At 46.0% G+C, this 16,806-nt stretch overlaps 2 long non-coding RNA genes across 2 annotated transcripts; one reads left to right on the forward strand and one right to left on the reverse strand.

Moving 5' to 3' along the window:
* Window positions 1-3,459: 3,459 nt before the first annotated feature.
* Window positions 3,460-7,217, reverse strand: LOC147368134 (uncharacterized). Its single transcript, XR_015166508.1, has 2 exons — window positions 6,491-7,217; window positions 3,460-4,367 (listed from the first exon to the last, which is right to left on the reverse strand). It is a non-coding gene; the product is annotated as an uncharacterized LOC147368134 (long non-coding RNA).
* Window positions 7,218-10,141: 2,924 nt separating this feature from the next.
* On the forward strand, window positions 10,142-11,520 carry LOC147368135 (uncharacterized). Its single transcript, XR_015166509.1, has 2 exons — window positions 10,142-10,300; window positions 11,299-11,520. It is a non-coding gene; the product is annotated as an uncharacterized LOC147368135 (long non-coding RNA).
* The last annotated feature ends 5,286 nt before the right edge of the window (window positions 11,521-16,806 follow it).

Genomic DNA, 16,806 nt, shown 5'->3' on the forward strand with positions numbered 1-16,806 from the left:
GTGTCTCTCAGTCTGGAGACCCTAATGTGAAGAGTGGGGGGAGCATCTCCCAAGAGATGAAAGAAGCGTCTGGGGACCATTTCTGAAATCCCAGGCAACAGACTCCAGTCACTGCTCTCCTGCTTTTGTCCATGCCCAGCTCCATGCCTCTTTTCAGGTCATCAGTTACCAGAGGGATCAGGTGCTGAAATTATGGGGGAAATGGAAAACCCTCAACTGTCAGGACTGCTGGATGCCCTAGTCTCCTTCCCCTGGCAAATCTTTTCTCTTTTTAACATTTTTATTGAGGTTGAACATAAACATGGTCAAGTTCATAAATGTCAGGAGTGGAGGTTGATGGAGGTCAGGATTTAGGACATTTCCAGCCCCCGCTGCACCACCTTGGATACTCCAGTTCATTCTCCACTCCCTCAAGGTGACCACTTATCTGACTGTCATCACTTGGGTGAATTTACCTGAGTTTGAACTTCTCAGAGATGGGATTGCACAGGGTATCCACTCTTGGTTCTGGCTTCTCTTGCTCCTCATGTGTGTGGAACAGGCATTTGTCCCTTTTCATGGTTATGTAGTATTCCCAAGTATCTTTTCTTTCTTTTTATATTGTGATCAAATAAATATAACATATTACTTACCATTTTAGGGGCTTCCCTGATGGCTCAGCAGATAAAGAATCTGCCTGCAATGCAGGAATCACAGGAGATGGAGGTTCAATCCCAGGGTCGGGAATATCCTCTAGAGGAAGAAAATGGCAACCCATTCCAGTATTCTTGCCTGAAAAATCCCAGGGACAGAAGAGCCTTGTGGGCTACAGTTCAAAGGGTCAAAAAGAGTAAGACACAACTGAGTGACTAGGCATGCGCTTATTGTTTAACCATTTAAAGTGTATAATTCAGGGTATTTAGGAGACTCACAATGTAGTATGACCCTCACTAGCATCTAGCCCCAAAATACCTAAAGGACCCCACACTCTTTAGCAGTCTTCCCCAACCCCCTCCCTCCCAGCCACTGTCAACCACTAATCTGCTTTCTGTCCCTGTCGACCGTCCTGTTGTGCACATTTCATACAATACGAAACCATTTCTCTCTGGCTTTCTTCACTCAGCATAATGTTTTCAAGGTGCATCCGTGCTGTATCATATGTGACCACTTTATTCCTTCCTGTGGACCCATCACATTCGGCTTGCCCATTCATCTGCTGATGGACATCTGGATTGTTACTACCTTTCCACTCTTGCAAACAGTGCTGTTGTAAACATTCATGTGCAAGTTTTTCTTGAACATTGCTTTCAATTCTCTTGGGTCTGTACCTAGGAGTGGAATTGCTGGGTCATATGGTAAATCTCTATTTAGCTTTTGAAGAACTGCCAGGCTGTTTTCCACAGCAGCTGTTAAATTGTACATTCCTACTGGCAGTGTACAGGGGTTTCAAAGGCTCCACATCCTTGCAAACAATTAGATTTTTTTCCTTTCTTATTGTAACCACTGGGTACCAATTTTTCACGATTCATCCATTTTCCTCATTGGTGAGCATTTGGGTTGTTTCCAGTCTGGAGCAATTGTGGATAAAGCTGTTTGAGCATACTTGTACATGTCTCTTGGTGACTATACTCTTTTCTCCCCCAGTGCGTGCCTAGGGGTGGAATGGCTGAGTCATGGGGTAAGGAATGGTCAGGCTGTTTTCTCAGGTAGGCTGTGAGGGAGGAAATGTCCCCCGTGTCATACCAACACTTAGATTTCAGCCTTTTTGTTTTGTTTATATTTTATTTTTTGAAGTATAGTTTATTTACAATATTGTGTTAGTTTCTGGTGTGCAGCAAAGTGATCCAGTTGCACACACACACACACACACACACACACGTCCTTTTTCATGTTCTTTTCCATTATGGTTTATCATAGGATATTTAAGATTATTCCCTGTGCTGTACAGTAAGACTTTGTTTATTCATTCTATAGATAATAGCTTACATCTGCTAATCCCCAAATTCCCAATCCATCCGTCCCCCACCCCTCCTCCCGCTTGGCAACCACAAGTCTGTCCCCAAGTCTGTGAGTCCGTTTCTGCTTCCTAGATAAGCTCATTCATGTCATATTTTAGATTCCACATACAACTAGGGTCATATGGTATTTATCCTTCTCTTTCTGCCTTACTCCAGTTAGTATGATAATTCTATTTCTATCCATGTTATTGCAAATGTCATTATTTTATTCTTTTTTATGACAGCTATTTTAATATTTGCCTTTTCCCCCTTCTTCCCCCACGCCTATCACCAACCCTGTTCATCAACATTCATTAAGCGCTTGCGTTGACAACACTCTAGCTCTGGGTGCTGAGAAGGGAACAAAATGACTGGTCCTCAGTGCAAATCGCTCTGAATCTTGAACGGCGGGGGGGAGCCTGAGGCTTGTATGCCTATATGTCAGTTCGTTTCATTCTTGCAAAAACTTGGCCCCAAGCTCTGAGTAAACACATTTAATAAAGGAGAAAAAAGGATTCAGAGAGTTAAGGGGCAGATCCAGTATCTAGCACCCCAGCGGGGATGTGAACCCCGGGTATGTGACTCCGGGCCCTGCAAGAGGCATTCATTCATCCATTCAGTAAACACTTCCTGACAAATTTCCTATGCCTCCAAGAGGTCCCCAAGGAGACCCCAGTCTTCAGGAGGAAGAGCTGGCCACAGATGCCCCCTAACTGTGGAGCCAGGGCTAGGCTAGAGGGTGGACCTGGAGCTGGAGGAGTCCAGAATGGGGCAGTGAAGGTTCTGTATGGGGAGACAGGAAAGATATCCTGGGAAAAGGGACATTGAAGCTGGGCTTTTGAAGAATGCACTTGAGTTCATCAGGCAGATCTTGCATTCATTAATTCAGCAAACACCCTCAGCCAAATCCTCTGTGCCAACTTCACCTCAGCCTGGTTGCAAGGAGCTAGGAGAGACAGAACCAGACATGGATTCCCCATAGGGTCATGGATGGACTGGAAGGGGAGGGAGGGGCTGGTATTGCCCCAAATGGAAGAACATAGAAGTTCTTCAGGGGACCAGCAGGGGTCTCCTGAGAGGAGGATGTGGCTTCAATTCCCTCCTGCAGAGCAGAGAGTTGATGCTAAATGTTTTTGTTTTGGAATATATTGCATGGGTTAAATGAGACCAAGAAAACATGTGTGTGTATGTGTGTGTGTGTGTGTGTGTGTGTGCTGAGTTTCCCAGTCATGCCTGACTCTTTGCGATCCTTTGGACTGTAGCCCATGGCTCCTCTGTTCATAGGATTCTGTAGGCAAGAATACTGAAGTGGGTAGCTATTCCCTTCTCCAGCAGATCTTCCCGACCCAAGGATCGAACCTGGGTCTCCTGCATAGCAGAAGAATTCTTTACTGTCTGAGCCACCAAGGAAGCCCTCTTAAACCCCACACTGTGGAGCAAAAAGGAAAGAGGCGTCTAGGAGTGACTTGATAGGGATAGGCACTTGCTTGCAATGAGTTTATTTCATAAAATCACCAGGATGTGGGGTGGGGGTGGGTGGAATGGGGGAGAGAGGCTGCCTCTTGTTTATGATCCAGGTCCTCTCTGGGTGGGTGATCTCTCAGCCACTCCCCCAAATTCCCCAATTAGTGCAAAGATGCCCCCAGAAATGGTGATTCCCTCCTTTCTCCTCTTATCAGCCCAGGGTCCCGCCAAGCTCCGCCTCCATGGGGGACTGGACAAGACAGCCCACTTTGGACATCTAACAGAGGCTCGCGGACATGAATGCCCACCCCTTCCTCTCCCTTGGGCCACTCCAAATCCTACCTCAGTGTGGGCCCTAGATAGAGGATGAGTAGGGAGGGAGGTGCTAGGCTGGAGTGGCTTGGATCCCTGAGGGCTGCAGAGGATCATGTAGGGGAACCATGGAGCACATATTGTGCTCAATGTCATCCTCACAAAAGACCAGTACCCTTTCCCTGCCCCATTCCACACACATGTATTGAATGCCAGACCAGTAGCGGGGGAGTCTTGGTCCTGACCTCAGGAGCTTCTAGCTCAGAGCTCCCAAAAGTGTTACCAAACTGATCTCAGGTCCTCTCACCCAATGCACTGCAAAGCCAGTCAACTGGTACCAGGTGTGGTGAAGGAAAGTGCAGCATTCCTTTGCACAGTGCCAAGCAAGAAGAGAAGGTAGCCAAAGTGCCAAAGATGTCCGACCTCTGATGGCTTCCAGGAAAGGGTTTTTCAAAGCAGCATTAGGGGTGAGGGTCACAGGGTGTATGACCATGTCATGGACATTTTTCTGATTGGTTGGTGGTGAGTTAACAGAGTGATCAATCTTCTGCCTCCAACGAGTTTAGGCTCTATATGTTTGAGGTCAGCAGTTTCCATCTGGTAGGGTCCTGGTTTCTGCCAAAACAGCATAAGAATATGTGTCAGAAGGCTCTCCATAGAGGGGTAACCTCAAGGAGAAGCTAGGGGTTTTGTGACTCTTTTTCTGGTGGACCTATTATTTAATTTGCTATTACTTTCCCGCTTGACTGCTTCATTTTTGTCCCTGATTTCCCACTTCTCCAATCATCAATTGCTGAGTCTGCTCTCGCATAAGGCCTAAGAGGCTAAAAGCTTTTTCTACAAGCAAGAAGTGGGGAACACAGATGTCTGTCACCCGGAAGGCCCCACAGGGCCTGTTTCTGTTTCACAAGGGTGGAGAGCTCCCAAATCTCTGGTACCAGATTAATTCATTAATTATACCAGTCGATATTTATTTCTTTTTAAATTTTACTTATCTTCAGCTGCGCGGGATCTTTGTTGCTGCACGCAGCCTTTCTTTAGCTGTGAAAATGGAGCTACTCTCTAGTCTCTAGTCTAGCCAGCTTGTCATTGCTTTGGCTTGTCTTGTTGAGGAGCACAGATTCTAGGGCACCACAGGCTTCAGTAGCTGCAGAAACGCGGGCTCGAGATCCCTCAGGCTTCAGTAGTTGAGGTGCACTGGGCTTGGTTGCTCTGCTGGCATGTGGAATCTTCCCAGACCAGGGATCAAACCCGTGTCCCCTGCATTGGCAAGCGGATTCTTAACCACTGGTCCACCAGGAAAGTCCAACATATATTGATTGCTTGAGCTCCCTCTGTATGCTACTGGGCAATGGGGAGACAATGTTTTCTGAGCCCCAGCCCTAGCTTCTAAACAACTTGCTTCCTGGTTGGGAAACAGACAAAAAAACTGGTATAAGAACAGAAGATGCTGAAGGCCCAAGGGGTGTTCTCCCACCAGCCTTGGGCATCAGGGCTTTCCCAGAGGAGGGGACATTTCAGCTGAGAAGGGGAGAGAAAGCAGCCTATACAGGAGAGAGGAAGAGGTGTTTCTGGCAATGGGAACAGTGCGTGCAGAAGCCTGCACAAGAGGTGTGTCAGAGGAATTAAAGACATCTTACTGAGACAGTTTGTAGGCAGATGCTAGAGGAGAAGGGAAGATTGGGAGCCAATCACCGCGCAAGAAGAGCCTTGCAGGCCGATCTTTCGAAGTACGTCCTCTAATTCGCTACCAGCTGTTGTATGAAGTACTGCTCTAGGGGTTACACCCACCCGGATCCAATCAGAGCCGGCCACCAGGGCGTGGTCAGGGGCGGGGCTGCATCCTGTCTGGCAGCCAGGTCCAGGGCGGGAGGCGACCTGCCTTGGGTGGCTTGCAGTCCGGGAAGGAGAACGGGGATTGGAGGGGACATAGAGGAGTCCTGACCTAGCTTCCCACCATCGTCCAGATCTGGAACCCCAAACTGCGCCGTGCCCGACATCCATACCCTTTCAAAATCAAACGGTCACCATGGTATCCGCATCTCCAGTTCCACGGAAGACTCTGCCGTGAAACAAGGCTGAAGACAGCACAGGGGTCAAGAGTGCCGACCACATGAGGGGGTCTGGTGAGGTTCAAACCCCAGCTGTGTCCCTCCTCAGCTCTTTGACTTCCCTGTGCCTCAGTTTCCCCATCGCATGGACCTGTATCAAAACAGCCGCACCCAGTAGAGGCGATGTTGGGATTAAAGGAGTTAAAACACTCCCAACTCGAAGCAGACTCTCCACGTGCTAAATGCGCATCGGGTTAATTATTCTTGTAATTTATCATTTTGCTTTGGAAATCTATTGGCCACAGGCAGCTCTCTAAAGTAGACAACTGCCGGCGATCTGCTTGGGGTCTTCTCAGGGAGAGCATTCCCAACCCAAGCCTCTTTCCAGATGGATGGATTTTAACCACAATAAAGTTGACATCCTGTTCTTAAACATAATAAAACATGGGTTCATTTGGACTTGGCGTTCCCCTTTTGCATTCTAGAGCCCAAGTGTTTATGCATCTGGGTCTCAAACATTTTCAAAGGATTCTCTGCAGTTCTTGGGTGCCTTGTGCACCGGGACTCATACAGACCTGCCTGACAGTGCCTTAATGGTAGTCTTAGAGGCATGGCTCCGGTCCAACTGTTACCTCCTACTGTCAGCAGTTTGGGCAAATGTTTTGGCGTTTCTGATCAGTTTCCCACCTGTCAAAGATGACATCACTGAAGCCCCTTTGTCGAGTGTTCTCAGCTCTCTCCCTTGGCTGGGCGGGAGTCCATGGGGTCTTCAGCCAGTCTGGGGTGGGGAAGCAGGTCTCGGAAGGGTAGCATGAATGAGGGTGCATCTCTGAGTTGGGGCACGCCGAGGGCCTTGACTGGGGCAGTGGTGGCAGCAGGGGCCTGGAGACTGGAAAAGGCAGAGGCTTTGGGTTCCTGCTGGTTCCTTCCCTGAGCTGGCCCGAGGGTGGATGAGCCTCACAAACTCTTGAGATTTTCACTTTGGACATAAAAGCATCTCGACTCCAAGAGTTACTCGTTTATGCCTTGGTTTAATGGTACCGAAGCATAAAGGAGTAATGGAATGATTGTGCACACCTGGGGAATGGGAATGATTGTATGCACCTGGAAAGATGGCCACAAGAAAGGTAAGCAAGAAGAGCTCAGTAATTGTTGAGAGGGAGCCCTTGCTTTAAAAAACAAACAAAAACTATCATTTTAGAGGATTTGGGAATGTAGGTGTTAAGGGCTGCAGCTGAATTCCCTGGGTTTAAACTCCAACTCTGGCACTTCCTTGCTGTGTGAATTTGGGTATGTGACTTAAATTTTTTGTTCTGTTTCTCTGCCCATATAATCAATTTGAGGATTAAAGGAGTGAACATTTGTAGAGTTTTGCCCAGCACCTGGCACACTGAAGGAACTCACTAGATAAATTAACTCCTCTCGAGCTGGTACCTCACTCCGACCCCCAACCGTCGGCACCAGCCGTTGGCCCAGTGCTGCCCCCTGCTGGTCACTCTGGGGACTTTGGACTGAGCCCCGCCTCTGAGGCCGGAGCCCCGCCCGCCATCCCATTCAGACCAGTCCCATGACTGTGCCCCTTTCGAGGCCTGATGCTCTTGGCCAATTCAATCGTTGTCTTGTATTATTAGCCTCCTCAGGCCAATCCCTCATAGCTCATAACCAAGGCATAAAGGAGTAATGGGATGAGCTATGAGGGAGGGCGTCCTCCCTTTGCCGTCGGACCCTTGTCCTCAATGTCTCTACTTTTTAATATGCTGTCTAGGTTGGTCATAGCTTTTCTTCCAAGGAGCAAGTGATTTTAATTTCATGGCTGCAGTCACCATCTGCGGTGATTTTGAAGCCCAAAAAATAGTCTCTCACTGTTTCCATTGTTTCCCCATCTATTTGCCATGAAGTGATGGGACCAGATGCCATGATCTTTGTTTTTTGAATGTTGAGTTTTAAGCAAACTTGTTCACTCTCCTCTTTCACTTCCTTTTGAAAGTTCAAGTTGCTTTTGAACTATGGTGTTGGAGAAGACTCTTGAGAGTTCCTTGAGAGCAAGAGGATCAAATCAGTTAATCCTAAAGGAAATCAGTCCTGAATATTCATTGGAAGGACTGATGCCGAAGCTGAAGCTCCAATACTTTGGCCACCTGATGCAAAGAACTGACTCACTGGAAAAGACCCTGGTGCTGGGAAAGATTGAAGGCAGGAGGAGAAGGCAATGACAGAGGATGAGATGATTGGATGGTATCACCGATTCAGTGGACATGAGTTTGAGCAAGCTCTGGGAGTTTGTGATGGACAGGCAGGCCTGGTGTGCTGCAGTCCATGGGATTGCAAAGAGTTGGACATGATTGAGTGACTGAACTTTCATCAAGAGGCTCTTTAGTTTTTCTTTGCTTTCTGCCATAAGGATGGTGTCATCTGTGTAGCTGAGGTTATTGATATAATATTTGCTATGCTATCTGCTAGGAATGCCCTTCCTCCAATTCTACAGTGCTTAGGGAGACCTCTTCACTCTCCAGTTTCCTCTTTTCCAGGACACCTTTCCCAGTATACCAATCAGAGCCTCCTTCCCCCTTAGTCATCTCCCAGCGCTGACTGCAGAGATCGGATTCTGTGGCCCCACATCCTTCTCCCGGACTCCAGGCAGGATCCACCCCCTCCCCCAGCCTTGGACGTGGCGTGGACATGGGTGTGGATCCAGGCTGTGTTTTTTGAATGAATGAGTGATTACATGAACATCTGTGTTGCATAAACAGCCTATTCCGAGAGTTGGTCGAATCTTGTTTTATATTCCAGCCTTGTCTCCCCAATATCTCAGGAACTCAGTCTTCCTATTTGTGAAATGAGCACAGTATTGCACCCATCTCGGGTTGCAGAGGATTAAGGAAAATAGGATATGTCAGGCACCCAGCATGTTGCCAAGCACACAGTAGGCCTTCAGGAACCACGTGAGCTCTCTTGTGCTTTCCAATTATGAGAAATAATTATGAGAAACTTGGACTCAGGACTCATGTCCTGCCTCATCTATTGCAGTACTCCCCCATTCCCAACCTGCCCCAGGACAAGGCCATTGATAACAGAACCGTCAGAGGAAGAGGAGGATTTGTTCCACAGGACAGTCCCAAGGGCTCTGAATTCCATGTGCCCCGCACATAACATTGCTTGCTACCCTGATTACAGGGACTGGAGTCACAGATAGACAAACAGCTGGACGGTGGAACCCTGAGTTTGATGTCTTGATTTTGGTCCTAGAAGCCAGGCAGCCCTTTACCCTCTGTCTGCACTCTGGCCCCAAGTGGCTATACCCCATCTCATGTTGATGGCTCTCCCATTTGCATCACCAGCCCAACCTCTCCCCTGAACTTCAGACTCAAATATCCACCTGTACTGGGTCTTCTCACTGGGTACCTTGTAAGTATCTCGCATTCAGCCAGTCTGAAGCACAGGTCCCAGTTCCTCACCCTGAGATCAACTTCTTCATCAGCATGGCAGGGGAATGGCTGCACCATCATTCTGCTCCCCAGGTCCCCAAACCTCGACTCATTCTCATCACTTCTCTTCCTTCACCCCACATGTCCAGTTCATCCAGTTGTCCTGTAGGCTCAGACTTCAGAATGAACCCAAACCTGCCCAGCACTCCTGTGGGTCCTGCCAGCTCCTTCCTGGATCCTTCCCTGGCCTTCCACCACTTACATTCCCGCCCTAAACATCCCTGCTCCCCTGGGCAGCCTCAGAGAGATCCTTAAAATGATAAATCAGAGATTCTTAAAATGACGCTGAGCTCAGCACAGTGCAGTCACCCCTCCCCACCTCCAACCTGGGCAGTTGGGGCATCAGAGAGAGGTCTGGCATGGGGTTTGTGGGTGAAGATGAGGCCTTGTTGGTCACAAAATGCCCATGGAGTCTCTGGTCCTCCTGGGTCTCTGTTCTGCCCCCACGGGCTGAGGTCTCATCTCTCCCTCTCCGTCTCCCTCTCTCAGTCTCTCTCTCTGCATCTCAGACTCCTCCCCATATCCCCTAGGCTCTTTATAACCCTTGCTATCTCCCACCTCTCTCACTCTGCTCCAGCCACACCAGCCTCCTTGGTTTTCCTCCAACACACCAGACACAGTCACACTTCAGGGCCTTTGCATCTGCTCTGCCCTCTGTCTCGAACCTCCCTCCCCAAACTCTCCCCATGCCTGTTTCCTTCTCTTTCCTTGGGTCTCAGCTTCTGTGTTGCCTCCACCAGGAGGAGGCAGTTACCTTCTCCTCCACCATTTCTATCATGGGACCCTTCCTGTTTTCCTCCTAATTTTCCTTGATTTTCTCTGTGCATGCTTATTTTCATTTCCAATTCTCGAGTTAGGGACCATGTCACTTTGTTGGAACCTGTTGACAAGAGTAGTTCCCAGCATCCAGATGGCGCCAAGAAATGTTTGCTGGATAAACTGATTGACATCTGATTCATATCTGTCTCCTCCATGGAGCTTCACTCAGTGCCAGAAACATCACATGTACCCAGTAAGGACTGGAAATTTATCTGAAGACCAAACAGTGTTGCCCTGTGTGGGGATTCTAGAAGCAGCTCTGTTCATTCCCCACTAGAAAGCTGAGCTCAGCAGATGCTGTGGAGGAGGAATTTTCTTATTCAAGGCCCAAACCTCTCCACAGCTTCTCTTGGCACCAGGGATTGGAAAGTTTTAATAAGAGCAGAGTCTCTGGGGACGGCCAGGAGCTTGGATGGCTGGGAGGGATGTGTGTGTGCATTTGGTGGAGTGGGGAGAGGGGTGGGTGCACTCTTCACAGATATGTGTGTCTATATGTGTGTGTTGCACTTTTCACCAGTCTGTGAGCTATCTCCCGTCGCCTCTCTTTCAACAGTTTTTATCTATGGATTTCATAGGATGGTGGAGAGAAAGTGAGACATCGGAAGCTACGTGAGAGATGGAGGGAGAGATAGATAAAGAGTGGAAGGGAGTTTGCAAAATTCATGAATGTAGATGCACAGTGAGCAGAGTCAGGGAAAGAGGGAACCACAGAGAAGAGAGGGCAAGAGAAAGACAGCAGGGCATAATTAAGTGGGGAGATGAGATAGCTCAGATAAATAGCTTTGGAATGAGCCAAGTTGTTGCTGGGAGCGAAATGGGACACCGGGGCTTAAAAATTAATTGGATCTGAGTGATCAATTTATCAGGGTCTTTGGCAAAAGGACAGAGATCAGGGATGGGTGAGAGAGAATAAGAGAGACCAATGGGTATCAAACATATTAAGAGAACATAATTCACACTAACAAATTAAAGGTAAAGAGTTACATAGTTATCCTGACTGATGTAGGAAATGCAGTTGCTAAAATTCACCACCTGTTCATGATAAAGAAAAATCTTTTTTTTTTTTTTAAAGAAAAACATTTTAACACACTGGAAATAGAAGTAGATCTCCTTTATTTGATTTTATATTAAAAACCCATAGCAGGTATCATATTTAATGGTAACTGTTGAAATGTTTTCTTTCAAATGCAGAACAAGGGAAGGATGCCTGTTACCATGGTGTCTGAGATTGTGCTGAAGTACCTGACCTGTATGGTAGGCTAGGAAAAAGAAATGAAAGGCCAAAGGACTGGAAAGGAAATGAAAGTGTCTTTATTTACAGATGACATCTTTGTGTAGAATGAAAATCTCAAAGAATCTGCAGATCTATTTCTTGGATTTACAGAAGGTTAATAAAGTTTCTTAGATACTTGAGCCAATTGCATTTTAAACTCCTATGATTAACAGGTAAAAAAAAAAAAAAAGTAACCTAAAAAGGCCACTTATTCATAGCATCAAACATACAAATTACCTAGAAATAAATCTGAAAAACAAAGACATGGAAGATTTATGGAGGAAGTTGTCAGCTTTATTGAAAGACAGACAGATGGAAAGACCTTTATTCACACTTCGGATGAGTCAATATGAGGAAAGATTCTTCCCTTATTTGGTTTATAGATTCATGCAATTTCAGTCAAAGTCCCAACTGGATTTCTCCACAGAACCCAACAAGCTGAGAGAAAAAGAATAATCTGGATGCTCTGAAGATGAAAGAATGGCATTATTAGCAGATATCAAGGACAGGCATAAAGTTCTGTAACAGTGATAGATGGTCCCAGGACAGAAGAAGGAGTCAGAACAGACCCCAGGTGGGACAGATATCCTGCAGCACTGTGTACTCTGGTTGCTCTGTGTCTGCTATGAAGTCCACACTTGTTCAAAAACTTGCTTTGTGACCGTTTCATTAAAGAATGTTGGGACAATTGATTATCCACATTGGAAAAAACATACACAATTGGACTTTATCTCACTCCACACTCCCAAATCAGTTCCAAGAGAGATCAAAATGCTGCTGCTGCTGCTAAGTCACATCAGTCGTGTCCGACTCTGTGCGACCCCATAGACGGCAGCCCACCAGGCTCCCCCCGTCCCTGGGATTCTCCAGGCAAGAACGCTGGAGTGAGTTGCCATTTCCTTCTCCAATGCATGAAAGTGAAAAGTGAAAGTGAAGTCGCTCAGTCATGTCCGACTCTTAGCGACCCCATGGACTGCAGCCTACCAGGCTCCTCCATCCATGGGATTTTTCCAGGCAAGAGTACTGGAGTGGGGCACCATTGCCTTCTCTGAGAGAGATCAAGACTTGACTGTAAATGACAAGGCCTAGGATATAGAAGATGCTATGAAAATATCTTTCTGATCCTGGGACAGGAAAGAATTCCTTAAACAAGACATAATGTCTGTTCATCACAAGAAAAGAAATCTGTCACTATGTATAGTGATGGATGTTAACTAGACTCTGCATGATGAGCATTTCAAAATGTGTGCAAATATCAAATCATTATGTTGTACATCTGAAACTAATATAATGTTATATGTTGATTATGCCTCAAAGAAAAAAGTGTGCTTACTGTAAAGGTAAATATTGATCAAGTGGAAGAATTTAAAATTTAATCCATAGAGACAGAAAACAGATTAATGGTTGCCAGGGCCTCAGGGGAGAGGGGAACGGGGAGTGCCTGCTGATAGGGATGGGGTTTCCTTTTGGGGTGATGGAAATGTTTTAGTTCTAGATAGAAGTAGTACTGTTTTTTCCAGTGGTCATATATGGATGTGAGAGTTGGACTATAAAGAAAACTGAGCACCAAAGAATTGATGCTTTTGAACCGTGGTGTTGGAGAAGACTCTTGAGAGTCCCTTGGACTGCAAGGAGATCCAACCAGTCCATCCTATAGGAAATCAGTCCTGAATATTCATTGGAAGGACTGATGCTGAAGCTGAAGCTCCAATACTTTGGCTACCTGATGCGAAGAACTGACTCATTTGAAAAGACCCTGATGCTGGAAAAGATTGAGGGCAGGAGGAGAAGGGGATGACAGAGGATGAGATGGTTGGATGGCATCACCGACTCAATAGAGATGAGTTTGAGTGAACTCCGGGAGTTGGTGATGGACAGGGAGGCCTGGTGTGCTGCAGTCCATGGGGTTGCAAAGAGTCGGACACGACTAGCAACTGAACTGAACTGAACTGAGTAGTGCCTGCACAACATTGTGACTATACTAAATGCCACTGAACTGTCCACTTTAATATACGTAAATGGTAAATTTTGTGATTATTTTATGACAATAAGATAAAGGAATTTAAAATTAGGAGCTTCTTAGAAACTTCCACTCACCACTTCCATTCACCACTTCAGTTCAGTCAGTTCAGTCGCTCAGTCGTGTCCGACTCTTCTCAACCCCATGAATCGCAGCACGCCAGGCCTCCCTGTCCATTATCAACTCCCAGAGTTCACTCAGACTCACGTCCATCGAGTCAGTGATGCCATCCAGCCATCTCATCCTCTGGCGTCCCCTTCTCCTCCTGCCCCCAATCCCTCCCAGCATCAGGGTCTTTTCCAATGAGTCAACTCTTCGCATGAGGTGGCCAAAGTACTGGAGCTTCAGCTTCAGCATCATTCCCTCCAAAGAAATTCCAGGGCCCATCTCCTTCAGAATGGACTGGTTGGATCTCCTTGCAGTCCAAGGGACTCTCAAGAGTCTTCCCCAACACCACAGTTCAAAAGCATCAATTCTTCGGTGCTCAGCCTTCTTCACAGTCCAACTCTCACATCCATACATGACCACAGGAAAAACCATAGCCTTGACTAGACGGACCTTTGTTGGCAAAGTATGGTCTCTGCTTTTGAATATGCTATCTAGGTTGGTCATAACTTTCCTTCCAAGGAGTAAGTGTCCCTCCCCACGAGTCTGGGCTGGGCTTAGTGATTTGCTTACAAATGACAGAGCAGGGAAAGGTGAAAACGATAGCTTGAGAGTGGATAAACTTGGCAGATAACACCTTACCCAGGTGATCAAAATTAACATGCTCTGTGACATCATTGGCCATCAGGGACCTCCGGTATGAAATGATGTGGAGGGAACCCCAGCTCTGTGGTCTTCCTCCCGAACCCGATAACCCCAGTCTAATCATGAGAAAATATTAGATGAACCCAGATCAGGGGGTTTTCATCAAAATACCTGGCCAGTGCTCTTCAAAATTATCAAGGCCATGAAAAATGAGGCTAAAGAAACTCACAGAGAGGAGGAGACCAAGGAGATAAGATGACTAAATGCAACACAGGAGCCTGGATTGGATCGTGGACCAGAAAGAGACTATTAGTGGAAAAACTAGTGAAATACAAAGTTTGCAATTTAGTTAACAATAAGTGAATAATAAATGCCAATGTTGATGTTTTAGTTTTGACATATGTATCTTGTAGGGCCTTCCAGGTGGTACAGTGGTAAAGAATCTGCCTGCCAAAGCAGGAGATGCAAGAGACGCAAGTTCTATCCCTGGGTCGGGAAGATCCCCTAGAGTAGGAAACAGCAACCCACTCCAGTATTCTTGCCTGGAAAATTCCATGGACAGAGGATCCTGGTAAACTACAGTCCATGAGGTACAGAGAGTCAGACATGACTGAGCAACTGAGTATGATGTACCTTGTAACCATATGTAAGATGTTAATATTAGTGGAGGCTGGATGAAGGATATGCAGAAATGCTCTGTGCTTTTTAGAGCTCTGTACTTCTGCAGCTTTTTTATACATCCAACATCTTTCCAAAATAAAAAGGTTATTTTAAAAATTAAGAGCTTCTGTTGAGAAAATGACACCATGAATAGAATAAAAACAAGCCACAAAATTGGAGATTTTTACAACACATGAAACCAACAACAGATTCATAACTACAAATCAATAGGAAAAGACCATCGTATTTTTTAAATAAAAGACTTCAACAGGCATTTCACCCTCATAAGAAACCAAAAAATTACATAAAGTGTTCTACTTTATGAGCAATCGGAAAGCTAATCAAGACCAAAATGAGGCACCATTTCACCCTTTCTATTTTGGAACAATTCAAAAACCCAGACAACTCAAAGTGTTGGCAAGGATGTGGAACAGTCAGATGCTTATATGATGCTATTGCAATGTAGATTGCTGAAGCCACATCAAAACAAGTTGAATATTATTTCATGAAGCCAAGTATGTAGGTGTTTTATGATCAAGCTATCACTACTCGCATGTACCAGCCTACATTTCTGAGAACGGTTATAAAAGCTGTGTTTGTGATAATCCCAGTGGGCAAACAACCTTAAAGTTCACCAACTGGAAGGTAGATAAAGATGTACTAATCAGGAACTTCTCTGGCAATCCAGGATTAAGACTCCTCGCTTCCACTGCAGGGGGAATGGGTTCGATTCCTGGTTGGAGAACTAAGATCCTGCATTCCATATAATTAAATAAACAAATACTTTAATAAAAATGTAATAGGTCAGAGGAATACTATACAGCAGTGAAAATGCATGCTCTACAGCTAACCACAGAAACTCAGATGAATATCAGTAAAATCATGTTGCACACACACACAAAGTTATAAGAATGTGAGTTTCATTCTAGTTGTGTCAAGTAAAAAATATACAAACCGGAACCATGATAAATATGTGGTAAAACTATGAGGAAAAGTAGGAGAATGAAAAACAAATTCAACATAGTTCATCCTTCAGAGCCGAGACAATAGATTGGGGAGGGGCAGCGGCCCACAGGATCTTCCACTGTGATGATACTGTTCTGTATTCAAGCACCTGTCATTGCTGCTCCTTATTCCTCATGCTTGCTCCTTGGAAGAAAAGCTACGACAAACCTAGACAGCGTATTAAAAAGCAGAGACATCACCTTACCGACAAAAGTCCATATAGCCAAAGCTTTGGCTTTTCCAGTTGTATTGATGTGAGAGTTGGACCATAAAGAAGGCTGAATGTTGAAGAACTGAGGCTTTGGGGCTCTGGTGTTGGAGGAGACTTTTGAGAGTCCCTTGGACTGCACGGAGATGGAATCAGTCAATCTTAAAGGAAATCAATCCTGAATATTCATTGGAAGGACTGAAGCTGAAGCTCCACTACTTTGCCCACCTGATTTGAAGCACTGACTCATTAGAAAAGACCCTGATGCTGGGAAAGATTGAAGGCAGGAGAAGGGGATGATATGGCAAGATGGTTGGATGGCATCACTGACTCAATGGACATGAGTTTGAGCATGCTCTGAGAGATGGTGAAGGACAAGGAAGCCTGGTGTGCTTCAGTCCATGGGGTCACAAAGAGTCAGACACGACTGAGTGACTGAACAACAACAAAGTCCTTACCTATGGTTAATGGGTATGGAATAAAAAATGTTAAGGCAATGAGAATCACAACAATGGTTAATGTTATACATTACTATCCCAAGTGCTTTCAGGTGTTAACTTATACAGTATATCCTGCAACTCTGTGAAGGAGTTCCTGTTACCTCTGTTTTACAGGCAGGGAAACTGAGGCAGAGTGGTCACATGACCTGTCTGAGGTCATGCTGGTGATTACAGGCAGAGTTGGGTTTTGAACACAGGCTTCACTAACTCCATATACATCTTGTGTTGATGAAGTTCCTTCATGTATGCTGGGGGCTGGGGACTCTCTGGGGCTCAGCCTCTG

This window comes from Bos grunniens, chromosome 7 (genome assembly GCF_055505025.1).
Source record: "Bos grunniens cultivar Pamir isolate PY7600 chromosome 7, Bosgru_T2T1.0, whole genome shotgun sequence".
NCBI lineage: Eukaryota > Metazoa > Chordata > Mammalia > Artiodactyla > Bovidae > Bos > Bos grunniens.